At 39.6% G+C, this 12,810-nt stretch overlaps 1 long non-coding RNA gene across 1 annotated transcript; it reads right to left on the bottom strand.

The window, feature by feature from the left end:
- Positions 1-8,439: 8,439 nt before the first annotated feature.
- Positions 8,440-12,810, bottom strand: LOC144379031 (uncharacterized). Its single transcript, XR_013441050.1, has 3 exons — positions 12,619-12,810; positions 11,979-12,055; positions 8,440-8,665 (listed from the first exon to the last, which is right to left on the bottom strand). It is a non-coding gene; the product is annotated as an uncharacterized LOC144379031 (long non-coding RNA).

Below are 12,810 nucleotides of genomic sequence, written 5' to 3'. Positions count from 1 at the left end.
CATTTTCCAATCACTAAGACATACATGTTATAACACATATTATCATGGTAAATACTCCACCATAATATATTAATAATAATATAATTATAATAGTAATTATATGTAATATATGATCATATAATTGTAAGTAATATATAATAGACAATATTATATACAATATATATATGTGTTGTGCTGAGAAGATATCCAATTTATATTTCATAGAAGTTAATTATTCTAACAAGTCAGATTTCCCTCTATTTCACCAAATACGGTATCTTTGATGATGAGATTAGGAGGGGAAGGACATTTTTTTTTTTATGATGAGTATTTTGGTAATTTAATACATTGATCTGTAATTTATTATGGGGCCAGGAGTAAATATCATACAACGGAAAACTCTGGGACTATCTACCTGCCTCTGAGGATTCACGAAGTTGAGTATTATTATATAGGAGAAAGAATCATGGGGATTCATGCAGTTGAATATGGGATCTGGGCAATTGCCCTTGATAAATGGTAGGAAAGAGACTTTAAACTCATGACTAACTTGCTCAAGTTTTCTGGAGAAGGTTGTTAGTGAGCACAGCACAAAAGACCCTCAGAAGCACAGAAGCTTGGAATGGACAGGGGCAGGTTTGGGGAAATGTAAATAAAACACAGGTGATGCACTGAGTTTACCTAAATAGTTGGAGCAAATATTAGTTAATGACAGAGATAAATGTTTGGTCCTGAGCAACCTGGTCTCTGGGCCTGGCTAACTCAGCCCTCCACTCCCCCTTACGCTTCATGCATGTCCTCATCTACTCCTTTACTGAAATGCTAATGCCTTCAGGGCTTTGATCTCCTGCCTGTAGGTTCAGCTTGCACCAGACAAGACCACGTGATATTTCACTTGGGTGGTTTCCAGTCATTGCAGACTCCACACTGAGTCTGCCCTCCTCATCCTGGCCTCACCTCCTCTTCTAGAAACATTTTTTCCTTTTTCTATTCACAGAGACGTCATGCTTCCAGCCACAGACTCAAGGTCATCTTTGTGTCATCTTGCTCATTCTTGTATCTGGTCAATTTCCAAGTTCTGTCAGGTTACCCTTAAAAAGCATTTTGTCCTTCCTTTTCCTTCCATTTCTACTGTTACTCCCCCCCATGCCTGGGTTACACTTCAGCCTCTTAACAGTTCCCTCTACAACCTCACCCACTCTGTTTGGCCTGACATGAGAATGCCACAATACTATTTTTTAAACACTTAAAAAACATCATGTTGAAAAATTTCCAGAGACTTTGTTTCGCCAATGGAATAAAGATTGCACAAGACCGCACAGTTCAGTAGAGACAGAGTTATGGCTAGAGCCCAGGAATTTTAAACATCAGTTCCAATACTTTTTCCACTAGCGTATACTGTGTCTTATGAATTCCAGCATAGGAATGCATTATCTGTCCTATTTTATTTCGGATGCTTTAGTTTTTTGCACTTCATTTTAATCTATAAGCTGCCTCAGTTCAGTTTTGGAAGTAGGGGGGATCCTAAAACTTAAATAAATAGAAACACATGTTGGTCAAAATAAAGATATTAGATAGATGGACAGGTAAAACTATATCAAACAGGTAGGTGTTTTTTTTTTTTTTCTTTTTCCAGAGACAATTGCACACATACTAAAAGAATCTGGTTTCAGGTGCTATTGGCTACCCAGCCCAGATGATTTCTGAATCAGGATTCTCCCTTCATTGACTCCTGCTTCCAGGGAGAGTATCTGTTCTGACAGCACAAGCCAGAGGCAGCCCTTGGTATTGAGCTCTGGCCCTTGTCATGTTGGGTTTCAAGAATGTCTGGATAGCTCAATATTTCAATATTGTTCAAGAATGGAATACCATTTATCTAAGAAATAGTGACTAAAATCTCCTTTTACCGAAATATAAATTCAAGTTGGAAGCATCTAACATGGCTATTTATAAAGTCTTCAGTTGGCCCTAAGAGGCCTCGAGCAGTGGGCCTCCAGAGAGTCAGAGGAAGCAGAGAACCACAGGGGACCGGGACTCCACAGCTGTAACCCCACAGATGCTTGAGAAACACGTGTTATTCAAAATCCCCAAGGAAGTCTATGCTGGGCTCGTAGCCTCCCGTAGACCAAAAACCCTCCACAGTCCAAATTGGGCAGATATTTTTCTCAGCTATCAGTGGACTGATTTCTTATGCCATCTAGTTATAACAATGAGAAATTGGTTCAATGTACAAAACCCTTATTTGGCGATTTTCATCTTCAATGCTCTTTCCAAATGTTAACTAATTAATCTGCTTGACAGTGTTCCATTTAACAGTCACACATGTTTTATGTTCACAAACTCTTATAAGCTTTTATTGCTTTGATATCTCATTTCTAGTTTTTCTTCTGTGTTATTCCAAGGCCAAATTATCGTAGTTCTTTGCTGACATGGTGCCCTGTTCTCCCCCGTAATCCAGGGGCTCTCACAGTGACAGATCCTTGAGCAAGAAAATGAGATGCGGATGTGGGACGAAGAAAAGGAGGGAAGCAGCCTCACCCAGTAAACATCAGAAATGGCGCTAGGGACAGACCCCGCATTCACACAGCCACGGCCTTTGATAGCGCTACCCAGATCAGTCTAACTGTTGGGTGAGCAACAAGTATTATCGAGTGCAGCTCGATATGTGCCCGGCACTGTTCTAAACACTAGGGATAGAACAGTGAACAAAACAGACCTTGGTCTTTGCTCTCATGGAGCCCCAGGATGAGAGGCTTAGAGACCAACTTCAAACATCTCCCTCAAACATTCTCATAAACTCGATGTCTTCTTTTCTACAGCATTTCTCAGGGAAATGAGTTCCACATGTTTGTTTTTCGTGGGGGTAAAGACAACTTAATTTGTTCTCAGTCTTTCTCGTTCAAGCCTCAAGATAAGCTCCCAGGAGTTAGTGACAAAATCTACATCCTTCCTGTCTAGACCACGAGTTCTTGAGACTTTGAATCATAAACCCTGTTAAGAATCTGTTGATAACTATGTACCCACTCAACAGAAGAAATACATATATATTATAATTATATATATTTTAACTCATATATATTTATGTACAGAGATATGTAAATATATGCATACATATATGCATACATACATGTAGATACACACGCCATTTTAAGGAGTGTATAGACCACCTGAAGTCCATGCACCCCATGTAAAGGAGGATCATCTAATCTCAAAATATCACTAATTTATAGACTTTATCTTGTTTAGATTTCAGCTATCACAGTTAGATTTTGCAGCCCGGAGAATGCCTGATTCTCATAGGTGAGTGTCTTCACTTTTTTGACCTCTGATCACTTTTTGAATTATTCTGGCCCCTCTTAATGCACAGACTAACTGTGGATATACAATTATTTTAGAGAGTAGAATATTGGTTTCTGCATCGTATTTAATCCTTTAGTCAGATCAGTACATTGTCTTTAAGATATGGTGTGTAATGATGTCATGTTCCATGTTCTAGATGTGACTGAAACTTTGGAATCCATCCTTTTCCATGGTAATTAGTCTTACAGTCTCCTGAATGTATTCTCTTGCACTTGCCTGTAAGGAATTTCATCTGCCAGTTTTCTGCTCCCATATGCAGTCTGGTGAAATTTTCACAGTTTCCTCTACATAAATGGCATAATATTTCATTATTAAAAAGAACTTAGTGTCATGTGCAAACCTGAGGATTTTATTGTAAACAGTCTCTTGTTACATCTTAGCATCCATTTGTGAGTTGGAACAGTTTTTAAAATATTTATCCTTGCTCTTCTCTCCTCTTTCAAGCCAGTATCAGTTCTCTTCGACGATAAAATAGTTAATTAAATTCCATGTTTGGTCCCCCAAAATATATAGCAAAATATTAACAGTGGACATCTCTGGTTAGCTGGATTATAGATGATTTTAATTTTATTCATTTTGGTTCTCTGTACTTTCCACATTTTCTGCAAAGAATATATATTGCTTTTGTAATAAGAAATGTTATTAAATATGCATAGTTTTTCATGGAATCTTACCCCAGTCTTACTAAGTATTTAAATAGAGGACATCTATTGCTTTATCTTTCCCACATACTTCCTTAAAAATATGAAGGGGATATAATCTCCCTTTCAGAAGCTACCTTGCCTTTCTTACTACAGATTATTTTACTCTTAAACGCACAGGGAATCATATCCTTTGGTCCTTATTCATGAATGCCTCTCACATTAGCACTTTGGCAGTGCTCCATTAAATTGATCTGTCATTACAAGTTGCAATGGATCCAAAATTTCACCCTTGAGTTTCTTCTAAACTTGGGTAGAGCCCATTTATTTCCAGTGATTACGCAAGTTTGGGAAAGAAAATTGTGACAAAATGCATTATTGATTCAGCCAAGAACATCTAGTTTATTTATTGCTATTTGATTTTGTATCTGTGACCGATATGCTTCAAAAGTTAATTTAGGAGTGGGAATGTCACTAATGCCTTCCTTTATAAACTGATTCATTCTGTTATCTCCTTTTCAGACCGGCATGGTCTTTTTATATTGTGATCATCAATCAATTGGTCTCATTGATTCTCTTGCTGTCTTTCTGCCTCCCACGTTTCTAACAAAGATTTCAATACTGGGGTTGGGTCCTCAGAAATGTCCCCCAATTCTCTTTTAGCTTTAACATTTTTTTTTTAATTTGCATCTTTTCTGCTATATATGACACTCCTTATATTTTTCTACTTGGGCACAGTTATTTTTAATATGATGTCTTTCAAAATAGGATCTTTTCTTCTTAAACTTCATGGGGCTTGCAGGCTCTGTAGAAATAGGCTGTGGGCTGGACTTGGCCTGGAGGCTGGACTCTGCCAAGCTCTGATCTAGATATTTAAGTACGGCATTTCTACCCCCCCGTGATTCTGTTTTATTTCCTTTTCCCATAAAGTTCTGCAACTTGCTTTAAGATGTCCTAAAATACAAAGTTACATCCCCTCCTGTGTGCCTACACCATATCCTTCCTATACAGAGTTTTTGTTTGGCAGCAAGAGGCTATCTGGTTCCTTACATGCTAATTATATCAGAGTCCTCATTTGTTGCTAAGTACTCCCATCTGGCCATTTGGTCTGGTGAGTCTTTAATGTTTGAAGCAGTTTTGCATACTGGATTGGCCTTTCTCCACGTCTCCCATTCATTAGTTCTTAGTTAGGGCATCCTTATTTTATTCTTTTTATTTTTCTCAGGTATGTTCTTCACTTCCTCCCTGATTGCTTTACTTGAAGCTTGGATAACTCAGATATTATGTCTTCCTCCATTTTCCTCCCCATTTCTTAATTTTAAACTTTCTGAAACTTGAAAGACATCCTTAACTATTTTACCTCAGACACTTTTTCCTCGATAGACCCTACTTATCCAAATGATATCCTGGTTCTTGGTGAACCTATGCATCTTTTCCTCTACCATTATCTTGTCTATAGTTTCAGACTCTAGAAATCTGCTTATCTTTAAATGTCTTCACAGAATTGACAATACTTTGGGAGCTTGAACTGAAGCTGCTTGCTTTATAACTTGAATTTAACCCAGATATAATTCAAATTCAGTCCCTATGACTGTTAACCATTTATCCACCCCCCGTTTAGCAGCCTGTTTTATGAAGGGCACGAGAGGTCTTATGACAGGCAGCTCAGGACATGGATCATCGGCCAACACGATTTATTTATGAGCCAGTTATCAAATCTACTCATGAACCTAGCCTCTCTCTGTTCAACCATCCCTCATCTTGGAGAAGTTCAGTCAGGGCGAGATGACTCTGGAAGTCTCTTAAGGGTTGGATTCCAAATAGAGATCAATTTCTTTTCTCACTCTTTAGATATTTTTATTTGGTGTGATGAAAATAGCATAGAAATAAGTTAAGGAGATTTGAATTTTGCTTCTAGTTATACAAACCTTGATTAAGTGAGTCAAACCAGTCTGGACCTCAGTCTTCTCAATGGACAAACAAAGAATTTGATGTAGTTGGCCTCCAAGACTCTATCTTCAATATTCTGAGGCTCTGTAGTGGATTGCATGCTAGGAACAAAGATGTACCCCTGTGGTATGGTAACTGGCATATGGCGTCGTGATTTCCAGGACCATGACACTTTCATGTGAAGCCTTAAGTTTTCGTTGTTCAACTCTTTAATGTAAGTTTTTTTTTTTTCAGTGATGATAGAAATGACTATGTCAGGACCTCAAAGAACTTTGAAAAATACTGGCGTGACTATGTATACAAAGAATCTAAGGCACAGAAAGGCAGACTCTTCCCAAATGGGAAAAAAAGTGCCAGGTTCCAGAATTAAATACAGAGCTTTATATACAGTAGTTTCAGTTTGAGAAATACATTATTGTTCCTGAATATTATTTCTAATGATGGTTTCATGATAGTCAATGGATGCTGTCTGGGTCCAAAGTTCAAACTAGTTTTGACTTCTCTTTGCCAAAGTCACTTTTCAAAAGAGTAATGACTATCCAAGGGGGCAAAAGATTTCTCTTTCCCTCTGGGTCCTCAGACCAAGGTTTTGTTGTTGTTGTTGTTATTGTTGTTTATTAAATAATAGAGTAAGTTGTTTATGTAAAAGAAATAATATAACACTTAAGCAAGACTCCATTCAGATTTTGGATTTGGTATCTCTGTAGGTAGAGATGAGATAATTGAGTTAGGAAATACGATTTAATAGTTTATTAATATTAAACAATAAAAATAGAGAATATGCAGCATTTTCCTAATACGTCTCATACACTGGACACATGTTGCTGGTAGAGGTCACAGCTGCCCCATGTGGCAGGTTGCTGTGCTCCAGTGACGTTGTTGAAAATGCACAGTGGAACTTGCTTTAGTTTTGACTCTGTGATGACATTTATCTTTTTCTGATGGCCTTGCCTCTATTTTCCTGACAACTGATTTTGGCTCTGGGTCCGGCTTTGGCCCCTCTTTTTGACGTCTGCTGCCCTTGGCCCAAGCTGGTACGATGTGTGGGAGACTCCCAGAGATTGGTACAGAGGGAACCCTTTGCACTAGGCGAATTTGCTAGTGTTCTGACCTTATGAATTGAACTTCGAACAAAGCCAACAGGCTATGGCACTGAGGATTTATGTGCCTGGTGACGGCTAGATTCAAAAGTCAATGGAATGATGTAGTCTTCTTAATGTAAAATAGCCTGGCTTATGTGTTGGTGTGATTACGTAGGTGGCTTATCAGGCAAGTAGGCCCATGGTAAGGCCCACAGTAAGTGACAGGCAGAGGAAATGAAAGAAGCCACTTAAAAATCGTTGTCTTTAATCATAAAAAGACAAATACTGTGCTATTCCACTTATAGGAGGTACCTAGGATAAATCAAATTCATAAGGAGAGAATGTGGAATGGTGGCTGCCAGGTGCTTGGGGTTAGGAGAAAGGGGGGGTGATTATTGTTTCATGGGTACTGAGTTTCAGTTTTGCAAGGTGAAAGAGTTCCGGAGTTGGATGGTGGTGATGGTTGCAGGATAATGTCACTGTACTTAATGCCACTGAGCTGTGCCCTTAAAATTAGTTAAGATGGTAGATGTTGTTATGGCGCATTTTACTACAACTGAAAAATATTTAAAAGTACTTGTTTTTATTTGGCTTATGTGCAGATGTTTTGTGCTCTCATCAAAATCCACTGTATCAGTTGCTGTGCCTTGTGAATTTAGTGACGTATCCTCCTAGGAAATTTATCTCCTGATGGTTGAAATTATTAGGCAAGGAAGAGGTCAAGATGGTCACTGGGAGGGCTTCCAGTATGCCATCGACATCTCAACTCCAAGATTGACTTTAGCATTTGCCCAAATCATAAAAAAAAATTAATTACTAAAGGACCTACTAATTCCACACTTGGAACATATGGAGCTTTGTTCTCTTTCTCTTTTTAATTTGAAAAATTAGAATAACTAGGAGAGCTGGTGGCAATTTCATATTTCACTTAGCTTCACTCAGAATGTTTTCCCACTTGAAAATTTCTTAAATATAAGACTCATATAAATCTTTTGCCAAGTTAAGTTTGATATCTAGTAATATCTAGTTTATTGAGCTTATTTAAAAGCATAGAATGGATATCCCCAAACAACTGTGTTGTCCTAAAATTCAGGAATTTCTGGGTATTTCTCTATGACTCCAGGGCAGGACATGGATTGCGTTATGTGAAGAACCCAGGAAAGAACTCATCTCAATAGAAAGATTAGAAGGTCACATGTTTAGTCCAGGATGTTGAGGTTCAAGGGGACAGACACATAATATCCTCTTTCTTGTCCATCTAAGTTCAAAACCAAAGGAGATAATGGAATAAAGAGATGAAAAAAAGGCCAATTTTGATTATGGTCCTGGAGCACATGACTTTGGCATGTGGAAGGCATTCCAGATCACATGTCCTGTGCAGCAGGGCTGAGCTGTCTGTGCCCAGGGCTTGCTCCCAAATTTGCCAATACGATAAAGCACTCCTCCCTCAGAGAAGAGTGAATGAGGAGTAGACCGTATCCAAGAATGTCCTCTCACTGTTGTCCCTTCGTGGGGAAGAGGAAGCCAGGGTTAGGAGCCTGCCCTCCTCCATCCCTCTCCCCCTACAGCACAGCTCACTCATCAATACCTCCAGAGCTGCGTTTCTGAGTCAAGCACAATGCCTGCCGTGCGGGCTCTTCTCCGGTCCAGGTCCTGGGAAAGAGGTTGCATTAAGAACGACCAAAAGCTTAAAAGAAACCAATCTTGGTTATTGAGACCGTAGGCCCCAGCAACACTGGCTTTAGCAGCGTAGGCAGGGATTGGAGACAGCAACCCACACTGAACCAATGCTCTGGCCTTTGGCGGGCAGCGGCCTTTGTGGTCATATTGGCAGGCAGTGGTGGCCCAGGGGTAGCCAGAAATCATAAAAACAATAATCATGATCAAAGCTAATCTTAATATGCATTTGCTGTGTGCCAGGAATTTTGTTAAACAATCATTTAAAATTTTCTTGTTATGAAAATGTACATACAGAAAAGCAGAGAGTGTGAATAAGAACTACCCATAACCCCATCATCCACATTTAATAACTATTCATATTTTTCTGCATCTGTGTCTTTTTTGGGGGATGTAAGTACTTAAACTAAGTCACAAGTATCATGATAATATACTCCTAAATATTTCAATATGCACTTCCAAAAATCAGGACTTTTCTTTTTTACATAACCATAACATCATCCTCGACAAAATTAACAATAATTCCCCAATATCATCTAATACTCAGTCTATAGTCAAATTTCCCCCAATTCTTCCCCATAAATGTCTTTTATTGCTCATTTATTTAAACCAGAATCAAATTTATTTTATTTATTTATTATGCCACATTTATTATGTCTCTCAAATATCTTTTGATCTAAAAACATTTATTATGTCTCTCACATTTATTATGTCTCTCAAATATCTTTTGATCTAAAAAAGTCCTCCCTTCCATTTTTTTTTTACAGTCCAACATTGCCTTGTTTTTCTTTTTTTCTCTAAACCCTGACATTGGCTTGTTGAAGGACCGGGATTGCTGTCCTTTATAATGTCCTTCTTCTGTATTTATCTAATTGTTTCCTTGTGGTGTCATTTAACCTATTCCTCTATTTCCAGTACTTAAAGTCCTGCTTAGATTGAATTTTAAACACTTGTCAAGAACACTTCATAGGCCTCGCTGTGCATTTTATCCTGCATTGTATTCGGGACCACTAATTTCTGGTTGTCTCACTTAATGATACTAAAACTGATTACTGGTTAAGGGGGTGATAGCCTGATCTCCCCTTTGTTGCATTTTATCATCTAAGCCCCCTGACCGTGGTTATTTTGCACATTTTCACTGGCATCTGGCTGCAACATCCGACCTCAGATTCTATGTGCTTGAGTACTCCCTCATCCTGCCTCCCATTAGCTGTACCTTTAGCCCATGTCAGAGGTCGGGCTGACCTTTTATAAGTGATACATATTCCCATAGTGAGCTGGTGTGAGAAAAGCTGAAAATGACAGAGAACTATTCTGGGTTTTCCCAGTTCATCTGATAGAAATTAACAAGAGCAGAATCAGATTTTTTTTTTTTTTTGTAAACTGGTATCATCAATTGAAATTTTGTGCTTGTTTACATTCTAACTCTTGGGTTATTTGGGTGTGGAAAACATGGTTAGACAAAACCAAGTGTGTGAATAGTGACCTCCCCTCCCCCTGGTGTTGTGGATGGGAACGGGTGAGACAGGATACTGGGGCTTGGTATGTGGAGCAGGGCTCAGGAAAGTTGTATGTACAAGCCCCAACTGTGCCCATTCTCTTTTCTCTTAATCATATCCTCCCTCGGGCAGTTTGTTTTTGTCTTCTGTATGCAGAGTGTTGCTTCCCTATTTGATGGTAAGCCCTTTGAGGGCAGGTTTGGGCATTCTGCCTTTTAGAAACAATGTTTATGTGGGAAGAAGCTGGTCTTTGGAGTCAGACCTAGTTAGTCTTGACTACAGGTTACAGTATATTTGCTGATCATGTAGAAATGGTTCAATCTCTGAGTCTGAGCTTCATTAGTAAGACAGGGTAATGCTACATTCATAAATTTGCTGGAGTCATTCATTCATTTGTTCATTCAACAAATATTAACCGAGCCTGTTCTACCTGCCAAGCTTAGCCCTAAGTAGGAGGAATACAATGTTGATTTATAAGACAAGGTTCCTGCTCTTGTTGAACTTCCACCAATTAGGTAATTAGATGCATACCAAGTAAAACATTTTGTACCATTCGAGCACAGAATGGAGCTCGGAGCTGATCTTTTTAAAATTTTTTTTTAAATTTCCTCTGCACTGTACTAGGTGTCCAGCACCCTGTGGTGGGTAGTCAGTTACAGCTTGAGAGGGTGAAATGTCTAGAGGATCATCTACACTGCTGTGGGTGTCATATAAAGACAAATACTTCAACTCTCTTTCAGATCTGTGGTCCACCTGAGGCTTTGACATGCAGAAAGTCTTAGAAATAAGGAAACTGATGGGACGCCTGGGTGGCTCAGTCGGTTAAGCATCCGACTCTTGTTTTTGGTGCAGGTGGGATAATCTCAGGGTCATGAGATGGAGCTCTGCGCTCAGCGCTGAGTCTGCTTTCCCTCTCCCTCTGCTCCTCCCCCTGCTCTCTCTCTCTCTAGAATAAATAAGTACAATCTTTAGGGGCGCCTGGGTGGCTCCGGCAGTTAAGCTTCTGCCTTCGGCTCAGGTCATGATCCCAGAGCCCTGGGATTGAGTCCCGCATCGGGCTCCCTGCTCAGTGGGGAGCCTGCTTCTCCCTCTGCCTCTGTTGCTCCCCCTGCTTATGCTCTCTTTCTCTGCCAAATAAATAAATAAAATCTTAAAAAAAAGAAATAAGGAAACTGAGGCTTCCTAATTGTGTTAAGAAAAAGTGTAAAAACAGACATCATACATGTAAATAAAAATGTATATATATATATATATAAATATAGGTATATAAACACACACACACACATTGTGCAGAGAGAGTGGCTAAATTACTAGGACATTTTCCTTTGAATTTGGATCATTTTAGCGACTCATTTGAAATCCCCCCACTTGCATTGCTAATGATCTCTCTGTGTGCATTGGTTTTGCCTGCTCAGTTGGACTGGGAGCTCCTTGCAGACAGCACCAGTGTCTGATGCACCATCTCCCCCAACCCCGTGGCTGTGGGCATGATCTGTGCTCAAGGAGTACTTAAGCCAGAATCACAATCCGGGCCCCTGCATGAACTGTTCTGAGGCTGCCAGGGTCTGCTCAGCATTTCATTCTTTTACATCGATAGATGACATCCACAGAAGCCTGCAGAGCTCTTCGATAATCTGTATTTTGGCCACTGTTACTATTCCACACCTCCAAGCATTTTCTGCTAAAGGAGCTGACTGAGCAAACCCTTGAAGATATTTTTCATTTCCTTCGATGGAGCATAATGCTTTCATATATAAACACAATAACACAGTCATCACATCCGCACTTACATTACAGGAACGGCTGTGTACTCAGCAGCACTCCCGGCCAGGCAAGGAGCCCACGAGTTCTATTTTCCCATTCCGATCTAAATTATGTTCATAATAAAAGAGTTTTCAATCAAGGCAAATACAATTTCATCCCAGCGTAACATCTACATTCCTGTTCTCTTTTCTCTCTCTTTTTTTCCCCCTTTCTTTCCTTTTATTCTAGGTCACTCACCCTGGCACACGTGAGATTTTTCTCTGGTGGGAATAACAGCCTTGCTCCTCAATGAACTGTAAAGCAGCTCTAAATGCATTTCCTGTAACATACCTCTGTGATTTGCAAAAGTGGGAATAAATCAAAGCAGAGAAGAGATGCACCTTAAGCCAGAAGCTAAATGTTACATCATGTAGCGCCAGGCTAGGGAAGGAGAGAGCCTGCTTTTTCCTGGCTGCACGAGATCTTTGTGCCCGTTACCTCCGCCCCAGCCCCATTAAAACAATCATCCCGAATCTGCGGGGAAATTGTCACCTCTTTCTTTCCTGCCATGGCAGCTGGTATTGGAGGCTGCAGACATTGCTCATTCCCTTCAAGATTCTTAACACACCCGCAAAAAAGAAAATGAAGCTTAATTTGTTAAAAAAGAAAAAAAAAGTGTCAGCTTACCCTCAGGCTCAGCGCAGGCACCAGGGGAAAAAAGCAAAGATAAATGCTTCTAGGTGAACTGGCGCTGACTAATTCTCCACTCACTCTGCTGCTTCGTTCTATGTATCACATTAATCATGCAGGATGGGGAGACATTTCAAAACTTAAGCAATTTTCAAACAAAGATGCACCATTTAAAAAAAAATACAATAA

This window comes from Halichoerus grypus, chromosome 9 (assembly GCF_964656455.1).
Source record: "Halichoerus grypus chromosome 9, mHalGry1.hap1.1, whole genome shotgun sequence".
Taxonomy (NCBI): domain Eukaryota; kingdom Metazoa; phylum Chordata; class Mammalia; order Carnivora; family Phocidae; genus Halichoerus; species Halichoerus grypus.
Note: the sequence above shows the minus strand (reverse complement) of the source record. Positions and strands in the feature narration are given on the sequence as shown.